The 23,631-nt window shown below is 38.8% G+C and overlaps 1 protein-coding gene and 1 long non-coding RNA gene across 5 annotated transcripts in view; one reads left to right on the top strand and one right to left on the bottom strand.

Annotated features, from left to right (window-relative positions):
- Window positions 1–23,631, bottom strand: part of LOC122871465 (chemokine-like protein TAFA-2) — a 66,147-nt gene that overhangs the window by 33,441 nt on the left and 9,075 nt on the right. The gene's annotated exons all lie outside the window — the stretch shown is intronic.
- Window positions 10,928–15,403, top strand: LOC122871466. The gene is made up of 2 exons (XR_006376874.1): window positions 10,928–11,693; window positions 12,611–15,403. It is a non-coding gene; the product is annotated as an uncharacterized LOC122871466 (long non-coding RNA).

Below are 23,631 nucleotides of genomic sequence, written 5' to 3' on the forward strand. Positions count from 1 at the left end.
GTAAAGCAGCTTTAGTAGTAAACCATAATGTGTTTTTTACTTTCGTGCTAGTAATCATTTTAAAAGTGTAAGATTCAATTTTCAGTTTCCCTCAATTGTAGGAAGAAGCACCCTGGAAATGCACAAGGCAAGTGTGTAATCCACAGTATCACAGAGATTGCAGGGCGGGCAGAGGCAGTGTTACTAAACCATAAAAAGCTGGACTTTCCCTCTCTGTTTCTGCAGCTGGATTCGATACAGGGATTACTCTCCCCCCCCCTCCCCTCCATCTCTATCTCACTCTTTACTTGGACCGTGACAGAGACTGTCACCTCGGACGGCTGCAGGGAGCCGATTGCTCCGTCGCAGAACAAACATCGCTCAGTCGCCAAAACACAGATGTTCCCTTCTGACAGTTGAGGAGTGAAGCTCTCAACCCTGTCACGCCAAACAAGGGAGTTTGCCCACTCTTTGTCACACGCTCTGTGAAGCATCTGCCACAAATCCTGCTCAGTTCACTTCATAAACACGACAAGACAGCTGTCAGGGCCGTGTTGAAGTTGATGTATGAACTTAGGACTATAAAAGGAGCCCTGCTTTAGCACATTGTCCTGACGACTTGCTAATCAAATCATTATACACCGCAGCGGGACCGAGTTATTCCGCTGCGTGATTCACATTCCAAATTCTGTCATAAGAGACTGTAAGTGGCTCTGTTCACACCTCAGGTCTTCATGCTCACTTCTGATTTGCTGCTCATGTATGATTTATTTTTGCATGACTGTTCGTATCAATTCCAGGATGTAATCCATATCACAAACCAAGGAGCTGACAGCTCTGTGAAATATCCGCATGCAATAAAAACGTCTTTGTATCTTCGTTTCTCTCACTTGTTTGTAACAGATTTCAGTTGAGCATTTTTCACGAATTTCTCCAAATCTCCTCCAATCACCAATCAAGCTACACATTTTCGCGCTTGCTTGTAATTGCAGTGTCTAGTTGGCCTGCTGCAGAAATGATGACTTTGTGAGATTTGCTTTGGATTTCAGCAAACCAAAATCATCTGATTGATCAAAACGGCAAAAAGTGACACCACACAGCTTTTTTTTCTGCTCACACTGATTATAAAATGCAATCTCTGAGTCACATGTAAGGGGACAACTGACTGGGACACTTCAAGCTGCAGCGTGAATGGAGCCTGAGCAAAGAAGGCCTTCATTTCAAATTTCACCAAAGAAGAAGCCCAGGCAGAGCAAATATCAGCGCTGTTACCCGACACTGATGCTGAGTGCCCTTTCAGAGAGTTAACCACCAAAGCGACCTTCCGTAACGAAACGTCGAGATGCTATCTGAGAGGCCGCGCTCATCAAAACCGCAACAGCCAAATGGTCTCAACCTTAGTTTTCCTTTGATCAAAGTGTCTATGCATCACCGTCTCATGATCCCGTGTGCTATTTCAGTCTAACCCCACCTTCAAATATTGCCTGGCACCATCAGCACGCGGCAGCATTCATACAGATCACAGTGTACCTCTCTAAAGCCAGTCTCCTCTTCTTTCTTTTTATAGTTAAGATCTCATAACACAACAGCCTATTGTTTGCCTTTGCCTGTAATTGCTCTCTTAGCTGAGGCTTTATGAATTATCAATGAGTACAGTCTAAACATTTTAGTAAAAATAAGCATGCTTGTGTCACATTAGAGAGCAGAAAAATTGGACTGATGTGTTGGGCTGATTTCAAAAATTTTGAATGTGCTTTTACACAAGTATCATTTTGTGGGACTTTACTGCAGTATTTAAGCTTTATGCCATTTTACACTTCTACTCCAATACTTATAATATTTCAGCGAGAAATTGAATTTTACTGCACTAAATTTCAGCTATAGTTACTAATTACTTTTCATACAAAATTAGCTTATCAGAGTTTAGCTAAAAGTTAGTTTAGCTTATAAAATATGATGCATTATTATGGATTAATCTACCCCACCATTATATAAAAAACTTATTTGGTGAATTTCAACAGTAAAATGCTGCTATACAATTATGCATCAGTATTTAGGAGGCATTTTTCTGCATTTTGATACTTTTAGTACATTTTGCTAATAGTAATTTGTACTTAAAAAATAGTTTGACATTTTGGGAAATATGCTTATTAACTTTCAAGTTAGATGAGAAGATCAACCACTCTCGTGCCTATACGCTAAATATAGCTAAAGCCAACTGCCAGTTAGCTTAGCATATCACAAAAACTGGAAACAGGGAGAAACGGTTAGCCTGAGATAACAAACGGCGCATAACCTACCGTAAAAAACCACCACATGTTCTTTTGATACTCTGGTTGTTGTATGAATTAAACAAACAAAATATAAACTTTTAATTAGTGAACTTTAGAGGTGCTGGTAAGCAGATTTTGCCCTATGACCAGAGCCAAGCTAGCTGTTTCCCCTTCCAGACTTTATGCTAAGCTAAGCTAACTGGCTGCTGGTGGTAGCTTCATATTTACTGCACAATCATAAATGTGGTATCGATCTTCTCATCTAACTCTTTGCAAGAAATCAAATAAGCTTGTTACCAGGATATCAGATAATTTCTCCAGGTCAAATTCTTAATGAGGGAATTTTACTTGTACTGGAGTATTTTTACAGTGTGGTATTTTATATACTTTTACTTGAGTAAAGGATCTGAATACATCTCCCACCACTGAACGTCATCAACCAGTAAAAATCTGGACTGAACGTCAGTCGTCTCGGATTCAGTGGAGAGTGTTAATGTCACACAATGGTCTAAATGTGTTTTACATTTGGAAGGGCAAATACCACAACCTCGTCATTTTCCCCAACAAAATAGAAACAAAGTGCCTATAAAAGAGGTATCAAGACAAAAACTCAGTTATCATTAGCTTCAATACTAAAATAAAAGTAAAAAACGAGTAGAACTGCTCTGAGCAGAGCATTCACAAAAGTGTCCAATTTCATAAACCCAAAGAGTTTCATGAAGGACAGGCAGGAAATGAAGTCAAACTGTCAAAACTGCATCAAGGTCCAAAGTAGGTTAAATCACCAAGTGGCATTTTTGTTAGCTCTTTTAAAAAATATATCAATGTCACGTTGCGGTGTCAGTGTGTCCTCGTGGCCACAGAGTCCGTCCTGTAACTGGTTTGATCCCTGTGACAGCCTGGTGTCCTTGTGCGAGCGGCTGAATCCCTCCGTCACTGTGCATCGCTGTGGATGAGTGTTTCAGCTCAATGACTGCAGAACAACATGGAGGATAATAAATAAATGATGTATGAAAAATTATATTTATCCCAGACAGCCAGTCAGGTGTGTGGGAGTCAGCAGGAAGCTCTCGGTCTGATTTAATTTCAGTTTTGTGGGTCACAATTTCGTGCTATTGCAGTTTCTAATGCGCTGGGATGTTTGATTTGATTAAATTAAATTGGCTGCAGTGCTTATTGTCTTTCCTCCGTCTCACTAACACCTCAAAGAAAATGATTATTACTACATTTGTGGAAGTTACTGGAGTTGTTCCTCGGGATAGAAAGGGGGGATAACAGGACATGGCAACCTGAGTTGGAGCCTTTTTTGCTGTCCCTCGGCTCCGCTGTCAGTTACGTGATACCCCAGAGCTGAATCACAGGCTTTTTGATTTTACATGTATCAGAACATTAAATGTCATTTTGATTTTGATCCAGTTTGATGACAGTAGAGAAATTGCATTCTGTATCAGAGAGCAGATAGGAGCTCTGTGGTTTTCACATTAAATGTGGTGAGAGTTGGCTTTGAAAAAATGATTTTGAAAGTATGTTGCGTTTATTAGATTGGTTGACAGCAGACAGAGAGACTAAAGAGGTGGATTCAGAGGTGGTCAGATTCAAACCAAGGACGTTTGTGTCTAAAGGACACTTTACTAGAACATAAACGACATTGCATTGCTTTAGCTGCTTTATATTAGGTTGTATCTATTATTTAAATATTTATTATGTATCTTAACCACCATTTAGCATTTATAAGCACTATATAAATAATTCATAAATGGTTTACACACTATAATGTAGTCGTAAGCAGATATACATTTTATGTGTTTATTTTTTAATAGTATTTTTCAATAATTATAATTTCTCCTATGAATGCACATTTTATATTATTTTATAACTATGTTATAAGACTATATTGTCATTAAGTATCTGTTTATACACCAGCATTTACTTCTGTGTGACCAGGTTTATAGTTGTTATCAAAGAATTAATAAATGCTTATCTGCTTACAACCACATTATAGCGTGTTACCCTTTATTTATTCAACACTCAAATGCATTGGTGTTTTGTGAAACATTCCTACAAACCCCCGGCCTTTAGAAACCCCTTACTTATATTTACACAGATTGACCTACAAATGATATTGTTTGTAAACTTTTCATAACCTTAGTATTAACAAAAGTGGTGCTCTGCAGTGAACCTCTAACATCAACTTCTTTAGCCTTGTGTCTGCATTCAGTGACACAAAGTGAGGCCAAACAGGAAAACACAACATTACCTGCTGTTACCATCTGCATACTGTAAAAAAAATAATAAATAAATAAAAATACTAGAGGACTGTGTCTCTAAAGACCCGAGGTCTGCTTTTAAAGGTAAAAGATGTCGTTTTGTTATGCTTGTTATTTAATTCAGTTCTACCTTAAGAGGTTTTAATTCATAAATATGTAATGACAGAAGCATAGAACAGGTATTTATTTGACTTATTTATATGATTTTTTTTTTACCTAGTGCTCGATAAATTTAACCAAAAGTTTTCTGCACAAAATTCTGCCTTTTTGCCCCAGCACATAAACACAACACCACTAGCGTTTCATTCCTTGTTGTTAAGATGTCATAATGTTGTTGCATGAATTTTTCAGTAGACGAAACATTTTTTAATTCTTCTTCTTATTGTTTGTCAGTCTTAATTGTATTTTCGTTCTAGTTTGCTGCAATGTTGTTTTACACACACCTTTAAAGCACCTTCCTCATAACATTAAATATTTGTGTATCACCAATTTTTTTAAAGATTTTACATGTATGTATATGTAGATGTGTGTGTGTGTATACAGTGTATATACTACAGTATATGTATATTTGTGTATATGCATATGCATGTATATGCTGTATATTGTTTCATTCATTCAACCTTTATTTAAGATTCTCGGAGAAATCCTTGGGTGACCCTCATTTACAATGATGCTGAAATTACACCATGGAAAATACAAATATACAAAATCAACAAACAAAATCAGTTAAAACAGTTACAGGCAGGTAATGGACGATTATTAAGTACATTCCTAAAGTGTCGAAGAGGTAAGGTCATGTTGCAAGCAATTCCATGAGTCTGCTGTACTAAAACTAAAAGCAGTCCTTCCAAGATCAGTCCTGGCACGAGGTACCTGAAGAACCAGTCAGTCACTGGACACCAGGGTTCCAATGCAACATAGATGTTATATATGATGGTAATTTTCCGACCAGGGCTTTATGAATACACAGACGCCAGTGCTCATTGCGTCCTTCAGTCTGTTTGTGTGTGTGTTTGTAACTAAATTAACGACAATCAAAGTTAAAGCTAAAGGAACAACATTCTGGAAACATAAGCAAAAAAACCCAACCCAACTACCACCAACAACATTAGCTTTTTTCAAATAAGCCCCGCCCACTGAAAACCAGCGGGAAGTGCGCATGCAAAAATTCAAAAATTTTTCACGTGAACAAAACAAAACTGCTGTAACTTTGGCAGATTATTGTGGGTTCATGTAGGCCCACCTTCGGTCCTGGTAGGAAGCTGATTGAGAAAATAGATTTTGAGGGCCTTGGATGTTAGTTTGAATCTAATGCAATATCCCTGACATGGCTGATTATGTCTCTGTGGCAAGAGTTTTGTCCCTTTCTTCAGATAAAATGTACTTTTGCTAGAACAAATGAGAACCTGATGGAATTAGTTTTGTTTAGGGGGAGCTTTACAATGTGGTTTATGTCATTTAAACACAATCAAATTACAGCTAAATCTCGACTGCAGCGCGGAGGGACTGATCACTGCTACTGTAACACAACTGCGATTCATTTCAAATTCGCAGCGGGGCCAGCTTCTCTTTAAAATTAAGGAAGAAAAGCTATTTGAGAAATCACATAGGAGAATAAGAATACATTACGCTCTGAGGTAGCCCGCCATTTATCAACATTAATAAACAAACAGCCAGTGCCTGAGTCTTGTGCCTGAACGTGTCAAAGCGTAATGCTGTCGTCTCCCTCTGCCCCTTCTTACCTTTTCGTCCCTGGCTTTAAATTCTTGCTGTGTTTTTACAGAGAGGAGCAGGAGATAATATGGAGTGGTTATATTCAGGTTCAACATGGAGCTGAAGCAAAATGGAAGGTGTGTGAACACTTAGTAACAGAGCCACAGAAGAGGAGAGTGTCAGTCAAAACATTGTGATATTCGTGCACTCTGTGTGAAATACCTGTCAAGGCTGCAGCCGTCTTGCTCTTTGCAAAGCTAAACAGGCTAATAAAAGAAGCAGATATGAACAAGGAGAGAATTTGTGTCTAAATTCAGACATGAGCTGCACGGCTGTGAAGAACACAGAAGAAGACGAGGTGATATTAAAAGGAGTGATCGTGAGTGCTCAAGTTTTCCAGCCATGTTTAAGAGCAATAACAGAGGCTGTTTTTTTTCCCCCCCTTTTATTTCCTTCGCGACTCCGTCTCACTTGTGACTATAAATGCTTTCTTTGTTGACAGGCTCAGCTCGCTCAGCCTCGGTGCACTTCCTTCAGTCTGTGTGATCGGAAACCCAAAAATTCCCACCTCGGATTAGTTGCAGCCAATAAGTGTTGGGGAAACATGAATAGAGTCGGCGCTCACGCTTTGATGAGAAGAAAAGGTGAGGAGTGAGGTGTCGGAGCATGGAGGAAATCTATTTTTAGGTGTCTAATGAAACTTTTTAGTGCCGCACCGACAACAGGAGAGAAGTTGACAGGCGATTATGATACTCTTTAATTAGCTCCCGAGCTCTGGTATATCTGTTAGCCAATTATCATCACTCAATGCCACATTTGATGCCTCCTTCCCAGGTTTTATGTCAAAGAGCCGAGGAAATGGGGACTTAATTTATTATATTTATTTACGGTTTATTTGATAGAGACAGATACAGTATACATAGACAGACTGAAAACAGCTATCTGATGCAAGTATCATAGTGTTTATAGCAGATGCTGATTTCGTCCCTTTTATGAAAATGAGATTAAAACAGTGAGGTAAAAATAAGGTAAACTGAAACTGAACAATAAAGCACACATTTAAAAACTAGACACAAGTACAGGTTTGTTGCTGAATTAACCAGGATTAGGTAGCACTTTTAAAAGTGGTGACGTTTGCAGCAAATTTCAAGTGATCGGGAAGCAAGTTCCAGGACTTTGCTCCTTTCACAGAAAAAAGCTGTCTGAGCAAAAGATGTTTTGCAGAATGGAACTTTACAAATGCCACTTGAAGCTGCTCCGGTTAGATCTGCTGTAGCTCTGTAATCTCTTGATATATTTGCAGAAAGGCTGAGAAGCAAGTCCATTTAAATATTGAAACACAAGTTTTACATAATGAAAATCAATAAAAGTGCAAAACTTCAAATCTTGTATTTACTTAAAATGCGGCAATGATGGTACCTTATTTGCTTTTTGTCCAGGATTTTCAAGCCCTGATTGTAAAGAAACTCTATGGATTTCATTAGAGACTGGCCTGGCATAGAACAGATGTGAGAACATCATTGAATTTAGAAACAGTAAGTCACAGTCAAATTATTCTTATTCTTATTCTTATTATTATTATTATCATCATCATTTTAAAACAGCTAAGGTTCGCCTTAATCATTTTACAAATCTTTTATAGATGACTTTTAAAATTTAACTGAGAATCTAAAATTATCCCTAAAATTATTATTATAAATACTTCACCTCTGTTACTTGTTCAATGAGCTCTCTTTTAAATGTATGACATAGTATCTATTTGTGCATGACTTTTCATGTGGAGACTTCATGACAAAGTGGTACAAGTTCCATCTTCACCCACTGAATCTTTGAATGAAAATAAACAGCATGAGACCTTAGCAAAAGATGAGCAAGAGTCTTCATCAACCACTGCTGTTGCTGTCAACATACATGTGGACATCTATGTGGGATAGTGAGCAATAACTAAGCAAACATAGACTATGAGACATCCTGTCCAGATGTTTTCAGCAACTACAAAGGAGTTGTAGCAAAAAATGCTTCTGTGATCTAAAACGTCAGCTGTAAAGACCAAAGGCATCTTTCTACAGGCGCCATTCCATTTTGCGCTGATGTTTGACACTCACACAGGGAGAAATCCATCGTAGAAGAGCCACAGAGGCCAATTTATAAACCCACAGAAGAAGAAAAAGACCAGCACACAATGCAGCAACAAGACAGGTTGGGTTTTGAGTCAGAGTCAGTTGGGAAATCTCTCACCATCACTGTCTTTCCTTCTGTGCAAAACCTGCAGCTGATTGCAACAACTTCACGCCACTTCTGTGGAAAGCATTCTGGGAAATGTAGGAAATCACTAAATAAGATGAGGCAGACTGAAGGAGCTGTAGAACTACAACTAAAACTAAATAATAAATGCTGGACAGCGTTTAATGGATAATTCAATTGTATTCCAACTTGGATCTTATTTTTGATGATTATTTTCATTATCGATTAATCTGCTGATTATTTTGTTGATTCACTGATTATCATTAACTAGAATATTCAGAGGAAAAAGTTCATGTGCTTGCTGCTGAAAATTTACAGCTGAAACATTTAAAATAATGAAAGAAGTCTAAATGTGAGTACCGACTGAAGTCGAAGTGCCAGTTAAAGTGATGAAAGGAGTTGAAGTGCCATTTGTGTAGGTGATAAATTGAGCTGGAAGAGTCAGCTGAAGTGGATGTCCTGAAAGAATAATAGTTCAAGTGTGCTAAGATAACGCAAAGTGTACTAAGATAACGCAAAGTGTGCTAAGATAACAGATTTATTGAAGCAGTGAGCAGGTGATGATGAGGACAGTGGTGAAGAGGCAGAAACATTAAAGACGAGTGAGCGGGGAGCAGGTGCTTTGTCATGCTTACATGCTATGTGCTGTGGACTAGCTAAATGAACTAACTAAAGAACAGAATGTGTTTGTTAACCTTGGGGTTTCAATGCTGGAGTCCTGCAGGTTTGACCATTTCCAACACTTTATATTAGGGTACACATATTCACCATTAAGTAGTTGCTTATTAGCTTGCATATTAGTAGCATGTTGGCTCTTTATTTGTCATTATAAAGCACTTATTAATGCCTTACTCTGCATGACTATATTCAACAACTACTCAATAACCTCCTAATTACTGCTTTGATATGACTGATAGTAAGTAAGGAAGATGTTGTACAGGAATTACGATCTTAATATGCTTTGCTCACTATGGGCCTTATAAGGTGGTGGTAAAGAAAAGTCATTCTCCCTTAATAACTATCGTCTATTCGTATGTAACAAAACACAAAACCACAAGTGTTAATAGTGTCCAAATAACTCTAAATGAAGTCTTTCTAACTCAGAATATGTTCCCCATTGTAAAGTGAGGTCTTGCTCATAACTAATTCACTAGTAGTCACTTATTAGAGACACTTATTAACCCACACAGGTTCCCTATTCTAAAGTTGGCCCTTCTTAAATCCATTATTCGCTACTTGCAGAATGTAGTGAGACATATATCCGTGCTGCACGTGACGTCTGTTTACTTCCTGTCAACTCTAACGTTACCTTCCAACCTTAGTGATCACCTTACAGTGCTTTTTCATCTTCAAGTTAGTTACTTAACTTTTCACAGTTAGCTTTGTACATATTGTTATAGTATTTACCGTTCGTTTTTGTATATAGTGTTTTTTTTAGCATTTTGATAATCACCTCAGTGTCTTAGATAACCGCAGCGTTAGCTAGTCAACCATTGTAGCACCAATGCTGAATTTCACAGCTTAGCTAACGTTAGGTTGCTATGGTTCTTACTAAGTGTGAAGAGGAGGCAACTTTAGAATAGGGAACCTGTGCGGGTTAATAAGTGTCAAACTACTAGTGAATTAGTTATGAGCAAGACCTCACTTTAGAATGGGGAACATATTCTGAGTTAGAAAGACTTCATTTTGAGTTATTTGGACACTATTAACACTTGTATGTTTTGTTATAGAAGAATAGCCCATAGTTATTAAGTGTTATTAAGGGAGAACGACTATTCTTGTGGTACTACCACCTTATAAGGCCCATACTGAGCAAAGCATATTAAAATTGTCATTCACTTACAACACCCTCCTTACTTACTATCAATTTAGCTGTAATTAGGAGATTGTTGAGAGAAAACTCTTAGTTAATGGCCTAGTAGTTGTTGAATATGGTCATGCAGAACAAGGCATTAATAAGTGCTTTATAATGACTAATACAGAGCCAACATGCTACTAATATACATGCCAATAAGCAACTAGTTAATGGTGAATATGTGTACCCTAATATAAAGTGTTACCCCAAGGTTTAACTAGTCAGACTCGATGCACAAACATTTACGCAAAATTTCTCTAAAGTGTTTAAAAAATGTCATCAACTTCAACTGCAAATGGCTAAAATAAACATGTACATTTGATCATTTTCTTCTAGACTAGGCTACTCATCAATTCTTTTTTGCATTATAGCCCATAAGGCATAAATAGCCAGCCCAGAAATAAAAATTATTTGTTAAATATGTATTTACCTATGTCAAGGTTGGACTGTTTATCACGAATTTAATGAACACAACAATATTTGAAGCTCATGTCATGAAAGTCCAAGTGATGTCTGTTTTATGCATTTTTAACAAACAGATAAACCAGAGTCAGACAGGGAAGTCTTTGCAGGGACCTCTATGGAGACAGGTATGTGTGACGACCAGCCAGTGCCACTGAACAATAGAGTTTAAAAGTAATTGAAGCACAGATATGTTTTGTGGTCTTATGTGGTCTTACTGATTGAATACAACTAATTACTGGTCATCTGGAAATTACAGATGCAGTCATACAACTTTAAATTTTTGGTTTCTGTACACACAAGCATGTGGAGGAAAACCTTGGAAATTAGTTTCATCATTTTACATATTAGCCTAACACAAACAATACAAATGAACAGATTGTGGATTTTTTAAAATTAATTATTCGTTGATCGACAAACATGTTGTGTCAGTTCGAATTTGGTGTATCAAATTGGGGCCGCTTGACAGCAATTTCCCAGGCTGCTTTTTGTTGCCGGTGAAGTGGTCTGAGTCCAGCCAAGAGAATGCTTTTGTAATTGTACTAAGATAAATGTATGTGTGTGTGAGGAAAAGAGAGCCGAACAGGAAGAAAAAGAAATTGGAGAGAGGGCAGCCCTGCCAGTTTATCATAACTGATCCACCCACTCCTGCACAGGCTGTATTTACATTCCGACCGTCTTTGTACAACACCAACGACGGTCATGAATGCGTCGCGAATGACGAGCTCTGCCGACACGAGCCATAAATCAACTGCGCATCGCGTCCTCTTATCTCCTGCTCTTTCGTGTCGACCTCTCTCGCATGTCAGAGCGAAAGCACATGGCTCTGATTAGGGCTGCTCCTCTATCCAAAGGCCGGCGAGGGCTGCTGGGACAGAATGGCCAGGGCAAGACGCTGAGGTAAAAAAAAAAAAAAAAAACTGTTTAATTACACAAAGCGATTGAGCAGAGCATACAGGCTTTAAATTAAAGTGCACCTGGGTTTTGTTTGTTTTTTTGTTACACTCCTCTCTCTGCTGTTTTACATCATGGAACAACGAGGCTCAAGTTATTTTAGCCATGGCCCTCGTGAGGCTTATAATCCAGGCTAAGTGACAGGCTAATTTGTGGTATTAGATTGCTTTCATCGGGTCGTTTGGGCCTGCTTCGAGCGTTAGCGGTATGAAAAGGCTGCTCTGGCTCAGCGGTCACATTGACTTGTATGCTGTGTGACTGCCGGGGGTGGACGTGTAAGGGGGAGGGGGTCACAGAGGCTCTCGGAGACCATATTTCCTCAGTCGTGTTTAATCTTCTCACTGCAGATAGAGAACAAGCAAGAAGGAGAAACTTCCAACCAGCCGAGATCAGTCGACTGTTCAGTCTAATCACATTCTGAATTTAGTCTGTTTATACAGTAATGAGCCATGAGAGTTACATTTTAAATTGAACTAAAGGTCCATGGAATGAGAAAACAGGTTTTCTGCAGGTGTGGAAATTCATCAAAGGGACAAGAGGCGACTCTGGTGACGTTAACATGAGACAAAAACATCCAGTTGAAAATCTCTCAGAGAAGAAATCGGTTTGTGAATGTATGTGTGTGTGTGTGTGTGTGTGCACGTGTGTGTTTGGGGGGTGTTATTGCCAGACTAAAGCCTCAAGATATACCCTTAAACACAGACACAAGACCATTTTCTTTAACAATAAGATGTGACCCATGCTAAGTCAACTTATTGCTGATGACCATTGAGTGTGTCAGAGGCCGGAACAAGTAATTAAAAGCAATAGAAAAATGGAGGATTAGTTAGAATTAATCCGCAACTTTTCCAATTTTCTTGCAGAAAATGCTGAAATGGAAGGATATGGAAATCTAGCAGAGCACAGCAGAACTAATGGGTTGGCAGCTCTCCCCCTGAAATGAGAAGGGACTAATGGATCCGCGGCCCTGGCTAAGATGGCTGAGGCAGATTGCATGTGGATTTAAGTGATTAAGAACATGGTGGCCCCCGGTCCTGCTTTTGTCAGAGAAAATGTAATATATGACAATGAATGCTAAAATATGAAATTCCTCATTTAAAGCTGTTGCAGAGAATTCAGAGTACAATTCACATCCGAGATTAGGAAAATATATGCTATTTGAATGCATATCGTGTTGGAAATGATAGGGATGCAGAGGGCGTGGTGGGCGGGACAGCGGGAGTCTGCAAATGAATGACTCAAATAATAGTTATGATAAAGGTTTATAAAGATTTACATGATTTATTTCAGCAATTTAAAGGAGACAAAAGTGAGATTTTTACTGTGGCTTTGGCAAAAACAATGGATTATTGATTAATAGTGCTAATTAAGTCAAGCTTGTAGCAACTTTCTATCCATAAGTGCGATAATAATACTGCATAAAATGTGACAAGTTGTAAGAAAGGGGAGACTTTTATCACATTAGTGGCCCTTAATATTGTTAATATTATTATTGGCTCATCATTTAACATTCTGTTATGCCTCACATGGAGATATGATACCATATAATGTAATATTGTGATGTTATGTTATCTGAGAATTGATTGCCTCACCAAACTCTATTGCATTTTTAAGCCATGTAAAGACACCATTTCTTACATTTCACCAAGTTATTACATCATCTATCAACAAAAAGACCAGAGGGCTATGTGTGTGTGTGTGTGTGTGTGTGTGTGTGTGTGTGTTAGTCTGACACATCAGAGAAACTAAATTCAAATGTACAAATTACAAAATTATAAGTTACAAATTTGACATGGCGCCATTAGTCAGAGAGTCAGAGTACAAATTTCTTTAGTCGTGTTACAAAAATAATTTATTCCAGATTTATACCAACAGGTTCTCAAATCTAAACGACATGTCAGTGCATTTCAAAATCCACTCATGGTTAAGTCTAGGCAACTAAAACTACCCGGTTAAGGTTAGGGAAAGTTCACTTGCATGATTTGAGACCAGATGTAAATCCAGATCCATCCACCCTGACCTCCTCCTACTGACTTGTTGCTGCACATCGTACTACTTCGGGTCTAAACAAAGGTCATTGTTGCCCGACCACGTCAGAAATGAAAAGTAGTATATAGGGGGTTTCCGAAGCAGTTCAACATTTAAAAAAAAACCTCAGAGAAATCAGGTTACACAGGAAACCAGACATATACACTGTAGTAACCTGGTTACTGTAAATCCATGTAGGCATGTAAGTCAGTAATCAGAATTCTCCCTACCCCAGAAATGATTTTGTTAGCATTACTTACTTATTCTAAGTATAGTAGTGATGAAAAACACTGCTCCCTGATTGTGTGTGTGTGTGTGTGTTTGGGAGCCTGATGACCGAGAGAGAGGACAGGCCCTGTAGTGAGAGCGCACAGCTTTTCCTTACAGTACCAATGTCTGAATATACAAATACAAATATACAAATTTTCAACCTATTTTGACTTCTGGAGGTTACTTTGTGTTAGTTCTGCGTGCACATCACTCCCTTCATCTTGCCGCTCAGCTGTCACATATATTTTCCTTGTCTGAAGTCTTTGTCATGCACCCTGTGTTTTCTTGTTTTCATCTTGAAACGGGGAATAGTGATAGTGTAAGAGGAGACAATAATGCTCATGTTCCCCTAATTGACTCTTTGAGTCACATCGGTCGTCAAAGCAGTTTCATTATTAACCTAATACCTATAAGATAATTACTGCACTACTTGGAGAGAGAGTATAGTGACCAACCCTGGATGTCTTTCCAAAACTCCAGTACTGGTCATTCTGACCTTCATGGTGGTGGGGGGAGGGGAATATGTCCATACTGCGTTTGTAACCCACCAATTCATCATTCAGATGTCACACACACACAAAGGCAACATACAAGTTGTAAAACCCTTCTCCCCCCTTTGATAATGTGTGATGTGTAACTTTTTTAACATCGAAGCTGAGGTTAGCTCTATATCATTACAATGCTTGGCCTTCTGTAGCCTATACCTCGGGATATTTCTGGTCTAATAATGCCTATGTAATTATTACGCAGGCCAGAGGCCGTCTGTCAACACTGGTGAACCGGATACTAAAGGTTAACATCTGTCATAAACACTCAATCTCCTCAGAAATTCAAATGTCTGACAGTATTCCATTTTTTCGCTCTGCGTGGCCCGTGAGGTGCGTGCAGCGGTCACTTTCAGCGCATGCGCACTGTGAAGAGTCAGAAATCCGCAAATCTGAAAAAAAATCTCAAAAGCAGAAATTAGACTTGTTTTTTGGTTTTCTATTTAATTTGATTACCCACTTCAATATGAAACAAAAAACTAAATTCTGACCCGTTTTTCACTTGCCAGATTTAATGGAATAATTGAATGATCGGATGGCACAGAACATGTAAAGAGCTGATTAGACACCCAGTTATGTGTATACATGGCCAAGAAATGGACTTTCTATAGGAGAAATAAAGCTGGTGAAATCAGGTTTCTCTAATCCTGTACACCGACTATGGAAACCAGGTTTTCCTTTTACATGATGTTAAAGAAATCATCTTATTGCAGAAAGCTGACTGTAATCTGGTTACTTAAGTGCATGTAAACTCACTGCATCATAACTATGATGTGTAAAAAATAAAGTGCATTAAATAGTTAATTAAGTTGACATCTGTGTTTGTTATTATTTGTTATCTCTATTTGATTCGGTGCATGTGAATGCCACACCGCTCAGCAGCTGACTTGGAAGTCAACAACAGCCCTTCTCATTCAAATGAGATAAATCTGCTGAGTGGAATCTTTCCACTTTAAATGCTGCAAACTGATTGGGCTGATTTCAGAAATTCTTTAGTGAGCAGAACCTGTCAGGACCACGTACAAATCTGATGCCTCTTTAAAATGTACAATTCAGTGTGCTCGTGCCATAACAACCCCCCTCTCATTAGAAGAGAGTAGAGGATATACAGTAGAAAGCAGAGGGGTGGGACTGCATGCGTGCCATCTGAAAACGCCACTCCGTACAGCCACGACTGACTTCGACAGGTGCTAGCGGATAATTGGGGCGCCATGCCGGCTACAACCGCAGCACTGCTGTCTCCTAGAGCTCATTACCATCACTCAGAAGCTCCCCTTAAAAACCTCCACAGCCACATGACTCTACGTATTTGGTAAACCGACGACTGAAATCTCTTGAAATGCTGACATTAAAGGGCCTGTCACTCTGCGAGCTGTTGTCGTGCTGTTTGGACGGGTAAATGATTGCGCTCAGCATGCCGTAAGCCTGGAAAGCATGAGGTGGGACACACAGGTTCAACCGCATGCAAATACACGCATATGATGAGATCCAGTCAATCCTTTTATGAAACAAGTGTATATCAACTGTATATCAGGTGGTGATGACAGCTTTAAAGCAGGACTTTTTTCTGCTTAATTGTTTGTAGAACAGGTTGTTAATCAGCTACCGTGAGCCAAAAATGTTACCAGGAGTGAAATTTCTGTCCTTGAAAAATCACTTTCCACACATTTGCAGTTTCTGTTTAAAACTTCACCCTCTATACCTACTGGGGTACATGTTTGCTTGCTCATTAGGTAATGTTTAAGGCATTTTTGCCTTTATTAGATGGAGACAATAAGGATGGAAAGACAGGAGAGAAAGGATTCCACTAAGCAGGATGTTGTGATTACCCTTCTGACTAACTGACCAACCAGAATGCCACCCACTGGGGCTATTCAGACTGAATATAGCCCTCAGCAAATCACTGCAAAGGCTTGTGTTGGTGTTGTTGTGTTGCCAGTAAGAAAACATAAACCAGAGAGTCCAGTTTAAAGGCTTGTCAGACGTCAAGACACTGCATGAGTTTACATTATACTCCATTAACAAAGGTTTGCATAAGAATGGAGCAATAATGAGCAATGATTTTCTCCACCTCGATGCTTGTGAGTTAAATCATAAAAATCTATAAAAAATTATCTACCAGGAATGTGCACCTGCACATATTTGATTGGCCTATGCAGTGCCTTGCCGAATGACATCACATTGTAGCAAAAGTCACGTTCAACTTTTTTGCAAACAACGCTGTGTTCTCTTCCTCTGTGAGCTTCATTCAAATGAAGAAGGCAGCTGCGTTTTTTATTTTCACACAGGGCTAAAGTCAGTCTGAACGTGGCCTAATTGAAATTAATGAGGAGCTCACATTTCTTATGCCATGCTAATGTCAGTTTAAACATGGCCGTACAAGCTCTCTGCAGAGCTTTCAACTGTATCTCGTCGTCTTCATCAGCCCATGAGCTACAAAAGCAGACCTTTGAGTTGAGAATATTTTCTCACATATACTGTTCCCAGGGTCAAGAATGTACTTCCATGCTCAAATGGCCTTACAGCTTCAAGTACTCAGCAGTGGAGGACAAGAGATGATACTAAAAATCACTCTTTTGTTGTAGAAGAGTATAAAAGGAAGTTTCTTTTTCCTTTTTTTTTTTGCTCTCATTACCTATCTTACTGGGTTTAAAAATGGGACTTTTTTGTGTTAAGCCACCGTAGCCCAAGGGATTGAGAGGAGATTGTGGTGGTGGTTTACTGTCCCACAGACTTGTTAGAAGAGATAAACTTAATTGATGTTATTGCAACTCCTACTGCCTATAGCAGTCAATAAAAGTGATAATTACTTAATGCCCCTTAAACAACTCCTAGAATCATGTCATGCTATTGAGTCATGAATTTCTGATAACTGATTTGATTTCTGTACACAACACTGACTGGGAGGCATCATTAAGCTTTCGAATAGACACCAAGCCTATGATCAGATAACAGTCCTACACATTTACAAGTCGACTGTCTCTTTATCTGCGACTATTTGCTCAGTAGACAGAAGCCAAAGACTGGAGGGGACAGACTAACAACATCCAAGTGAGCAGTCCAACTCTGTGGTTGAAGAATAACAGAATTTTAATCTGATCAGTCACAGATGCCTGCTGACCATCCTAATAATTCCCATAAAGCACAGCTAGCGATGCTAAATTGGCTGCTATTCCATCTCTTGTGGTAATCAGGGAGCTAGTTACTTATCGATTTACATGCATTTCCAAAAGAAAGTTTCTCCATTTTGGAAGAGAAAGTTACTGTAGCTGGTGGTCATTGCTTCATATTTAATAAACCAGATGATTACATTCTCTGAAATGGCATCCTCTGACAGCTTCAAGAGAGCAAACAACATCAGCAGTGTTTGATATGGGTTTCATATACATGTACATGTCATATACATGTCAGAACAGATGCTGTATTTTTCAAATGGTGCGTATGTCACTGACGCAAATCTCTTCAAAATCAAACCAGTATCAAGCAAAATCAAAAATCAATAGACATAGTTTGCCAAACTGCTCTTGGTAGCTATGATGAATTGTCTCTAGCTTTGGATAGCAGTGTGTTCTTCTTAACAGGGCTGTGATATGTTCATGTACACACACACACACACACACACACATACACACACCCCTCAATCTCATTACAAATACAGACAGTGCTATACTGAGCAGATGCTCCTCAGTATGTATCAGATCTAACACTTTTGAATAAAGGTTGGTGAAGAAAACCAACACCTCAGGAAGCAACTGCAAATTGCCGGAGTGTGCTGATACCCTGAGTGCTTTCATGAAGTGGATGTTAAGAGAACATTTACATTTTATTAAAGCTTTTAGTCTTCTCTTCTGTCCTCATATCTCATACCCTTTTCATATTCTAAACCCAATCTGCCCGTAAGTGAAATATTATCACGTTTGTAGTGTAATACTGCTCCTCTCAAGAGTTGTCTTGAATCAAGTTAAAGATATACTCCTTTAGTATTCTACTTCCATGAAGTTGGGGGGCTCATACAAGAAAGATTCAAAGAAGAATGATCAAAATCAATGCAGCAGAGGCTGAGATACCCTGACTTTTAATTCCTAGTATGGGTCAAGCTCCAAAAAGGCAGAATCCTACAATTTCCATAATGCAATGCAGTAACCCTGATGATGTCATCAAACTTTAGAAAGTTCTCTCTAGAGACACCGAAGACATTATACAACGGTTTTGTGATCAGTAATCTGAACGTCATGTGTAGTAACTGCTAGCTAGTTTCAAGCTAGTGCTAAATAAAGTTGCACCATTAAAGCCTAAGAAATATCTTAGCTAGTTAAGACCCTTATACCCCCTAATATGTAAATCGGTGTGTGTGTGTGTGTGTGTGTGTGTGTGTGGTGGTGGTGGTGGTGGGGGGGGGCAAACGACATGTTAAAATTAACTAACAATCCCTTGTAAATGTGTGTATGACTTTGTGTTATTTATATATCCATACATGAAGAAATATGTGTGTTTCAGAGTTAGTAGTAGTCATGCAGTTTAGAATGAGTGGGAAATATCAAATTATGCTAACCTACGTGACATGATTTGGTCATTTAGGCTAATGTTATTAGCATAACATTTTGTAATTTGTGAAATTCAATTAAATATCTTCCCTGTTCATATAATTTGTTAAACAACATTTTGATGGGTCAACCATATTCCATATTACTCTTTTCACTCGTCAGTTTAATGGGTCTTAATTAGCAAATTAACGTTAGTTTTATCATTTAGCTAAGCAACAGTTACATCTAGCAGTTACTGGGTGTAAATATTTGCTAACAACTAATCTGTACAAAAGAACTAGCTTGTGTGGGGAAAACCGACATGTAAATCTCCACTTAGTAAGTTCAAAATTAGCCTAATTAAGTGTTTACTGAGAGTGGGTGTATATTGGTGTTGTTGTTGCTCACATTGCTCAACAAAAGAGTTTAGTAGCAAGGCAGAAGTGACGAACATGCCCTTTAAAGTTAGATTCATTCCTCCCTGTAGGCAGAGAGGCTTACAGACAGTACCCATCAGCAGATTTAGCTCAGGATGGGTTAGTCTCCTCTGTTACAATTTAGACTGACAAGAGGGGTGTATTTTCACATACAGTACTGCCTTAATATGATACCCCTCAGCAGTCAGGTGTGCTGTCTGAGGAAGATAGACTGCTCATTGCAAGTGTTTCCTCACTCTGGGTTTTGTAATTAGCTGTCAGCACCTTGAGCTTGACGATATAATTGGTTCCTATGCTGCTTTAAACTCATTAAAGATGACTATTTGAGAACTTGATTTGTGCTGTGTCCCTCAGAGTGACTGAAAAGGAAACATTCAGTTCACCGCAGCGTTCGAGCTATCAGGAGCAAACCAATCCTCCACCAATGCACGCAGGCAGCTAAGAAGAAGAGGACAGTTGAGAAGCTTACTGGGACATCCTTCTACAACAGTCAGATCCACCACTGACTGGTCACAGGGCATTGTGTGGCACATCTTTTCATCTATCACTGACACATGTGACACCAGTGCAGTATATCACTTATTTTTGGACCTGGATTTCACCACAGCCTATCCAGAGATGATATCTGCTGTGCCAAACAAACAATAATGAAACTGGACTGAACTGACGTCAGACAATCCAGTTTTAAAAAAGGTTAAGAAGCCAGTGTTGGACACTGATATATGAGGAATGTCATTAGTAAAAAGCTGTTATGAAAGTATTTACATTTACATTGCCCATTGTATATGTCTAGATTAAAGGTGCCACATGTTGCAACTACAACATGAATGTTAATAAATCACGTCACCTTTGTATAATCATTGGAAACCAATGGGAAAATAGTAGAGAATATAGGTCACCTCTGTCTCACACTGTTGATATTGTTAGTGCAACTGGTTGTCTAAAACCAAAACAATGGAATTTCCTAGCCCTGTGATACTTTGTGTTAATTATGGGCATGACTTCTGGTTATTCCTTTAACTAAACCAGCGTCTGCGAGAGTGTTACGCTACAGGTGTTTTATTAAAGGAGGTGGAACGGAACCCTGTCTATCTCAAAAAAGACATAGAGCCAAGTCAGCTGGGCTAACTTAGTTTGTCACTGCTATCTGAGGACACTTCTTCAAGTTGCCTTCCCATTCCTTGCATTATTATCCTGTTTACAGAAAAAGTTTGACATTTTGGGAAATACACTTATTTGCTTTCTTGCTGAGAGTTAGATGAACAAAATCTGACTATCAGCAGCTCTATAGCTCATTAATTAATACGCTGTAACTCATTTGTTACACTCAAGAAAAGGAAATACAAACACGGCTATAATTCACACAAGGTATCTCTGGGAATGATGGTGGATAAATCATTGTAGAGCTGAGGGTACTGCAGAGTCGGGCGATAATTCTGTGTATTCGTCACTAAAAGCAACACCTTTTACATTACACAGTCCTTTAACACATTGTTAAAATAAAAATATTGATTAGTGCAGCTTTAAACCTCGGTTTGATCAGGTTTGAACAGTGATTGCATTATCATTCAAACGCACCAGCAAGAAAACGCAGTAAGCGATTACCTTGCATAAGATGGTGACCAAAGGTGCTGGGTCTGATCGTCCACAGTTCAGTCTGTTCAGGCTGTTTTGCTCAGTTCAACAGAAAAAGTATAAAAATCCTCTTTCTCATTCTGTGATACTATCCACAGGCCAAAAAACACATTGCTAATTGAATAATTTGAACATGAATCTGTCCGGCAACTATAACAGATTGGCAACGATCTCAAGTGGCACCTGGAACATCTGGCATGTACATCAAGAAATCAACAGATCCTAGAGCCTTGAGACTGGAGCTCAGTGGGCTCTGCAGTCTGGAGGCTTGCTTTTACTCATGTCTGGCATGTTACTGTACTCGCAAGCCAATGTGACAGCATTTCTCTTTTTTTCTCTCTCCCACAAGTGTATAGTAGCTTGACGTTGAGCCAGAGTGGCTAGGGAGCTACAGAGGAAAGGACGTGATGTAGAGTTTATTCATCACCGCCTCCACTGCTCCTTGTTCTCCAACAGAAATTCAGTTTTTTTCTGTCAGATTGCAAGAATGGCAGCTGATGTTAGAACACAGGATCACACTTAAATACACAAGACATTCTGCGTGACATTTGATTAAACACTATAGGCCTACAGTAGAGCAGATTTGGCATAGTGCAGGCTAGTTTTAATTTTACACTAATTTCTCAGAAGCGGAAATGCAACATGTTTAGATCATAAAATAGAAGCTTGAAAGCAAAGGACAGTCACATATAAATATACAGTATATACAAATACAGTGACTTATTTTATTATTCATTGATGATCATGGCATTCATGTTGTAGAAAGGTCGCCAAGCTAGCAAACTAGATTACCTAGATAGCTGTGGGCTAATACGGCTGGCCTGAACTTGAAAGGTCTGCTGTTTTTAGCAGAGGAGCTCAAGGCTATATAATATTGGCTTTCTGCTCACTGATGTCATACCTTTTCTTGAGGATCCCAAGGGTTGGGTGGAGCAATATCTCAAGTATCAATACTATCAATACCAAGTCTTGTTTTGAGTATTGATATTGGCATCAATAGTACTGATACTGAAGTGGATTTGTCGCTTGGCTGTTGTTTCCATGTTTATTTCAGTAAAGAGTAGGGAGACTGTCTCAGCAAACAACGTTCTGTTGACGTTTTTGTTAGATCATGTTGTGTGAACACACTTCTTAGTGCATGCACTCTTTGCTTCTCTGCTGACGTGTATATGTGCAGCTACAGTACTCCCGTATTAGTTCAGAGAAGACACACACACACACACACACACACACAGCTTCACTGATGGATGAACAAAAGAGGAGCATCATTTGAAGTTATTTCACATGCATGAGATTGAGTAAGTAAAGAATAATAAAATTAATTCTTAAAGCAATAGTTTTACATTTTGGGAAATACACATATTTGCTTTCTTGCTAAAAGTTAGATGAGAAGATCGACACCACTCTCATGTTTCAATCTTGTCATCTAACCCTCTCAAGAAAGCAAATAAATGTATTTGCCAAAATGTCAAACTATTTCTTTAATGTCTGGCAAATCATTTGGTGACCATGAAAATGTATTAAGAAGTAGCATTATCAATGACGCATTCACTTCATAAATCATGACACATTGCTCTTCTTTACATGATAGCACATAAGCCTTTTGATAATAATAAAAAGTAATTAATGTATTGTATTGGTGGTTTTAGCTCTGGCACAATTCTTTGGTAACACCTAACCCTAGTCTAAAGTTACTCTAACCTGCATTAACAGAATTATTTTGTTTTTTACCACTTAGGGGCAGCACAACAAGTTATAAACACAGCACTGACATATTATCACCTCATAAAGTTGATATGGCTTACGGGTTAGCAAACAGTTGCCTATTTACACATCCAGCAGACACGCAGCAACATTAGGATTCATTTGGAGTTGTGTTTCTGTCCACCTGGTGAATTCACGTCCAATATTCACTGTCTTTTTAGCTCTGTTTTGGTCGCTACCAACTCCCGAGAGAAATATCTCTTTAACCACTAAATGCTCCACCATGTACATCAGCTAGTTGCTAACTTTGTCTATGATGAGAGCGGAGAGACTGAACTAAAACAATAAAGTTGCAGATGTAAAACCAAAACAATAAGCTGAAAGATGCTAAAACACTAGTGCTAAGGCGAGCTGTTCTTCACTATGAGCAACATTGTTTTTATTGCACATAGGCATTTTTTGCCATTGTTAATATAAAAATATTCATTTGTGCAGCTTTAACCAGAGACAAATCAATCTAGGCTCCACCCTCTGAGGTTTAACTCAACCGATGAGATACTTTCTTTTTCTTAGAAATGTTTGCAAACCCAACATGTTTTTTCCTGCTGCCTCTTCACTTCTCCAGCTCTCTCTCCCTTCCCCTCTGTTTCCATCTCTCTCCCTCCCTCCCCTCATATCTCCAGCTGTCGCCTGGTAGAATGTAAATGAGCCTCTCAGCACAGAGCCTATGATGGTGTCAGCC

This window comes from Siniperca chuatsi, linkage group LG23 (genome assembly GCF_020085105.1).
Source record: "Siniperca chuatsi isolate FFG_IHB_CAS linkage group LG23, ASM2008510v1, whole genome shotgun sequence".
Lineage (NCBI taxonomy): Eukaryota > Metazoa > Chordata > Actinopteri > Centrarchiformes > Sinipercidae > Siniperca > Siniperca chuatsi.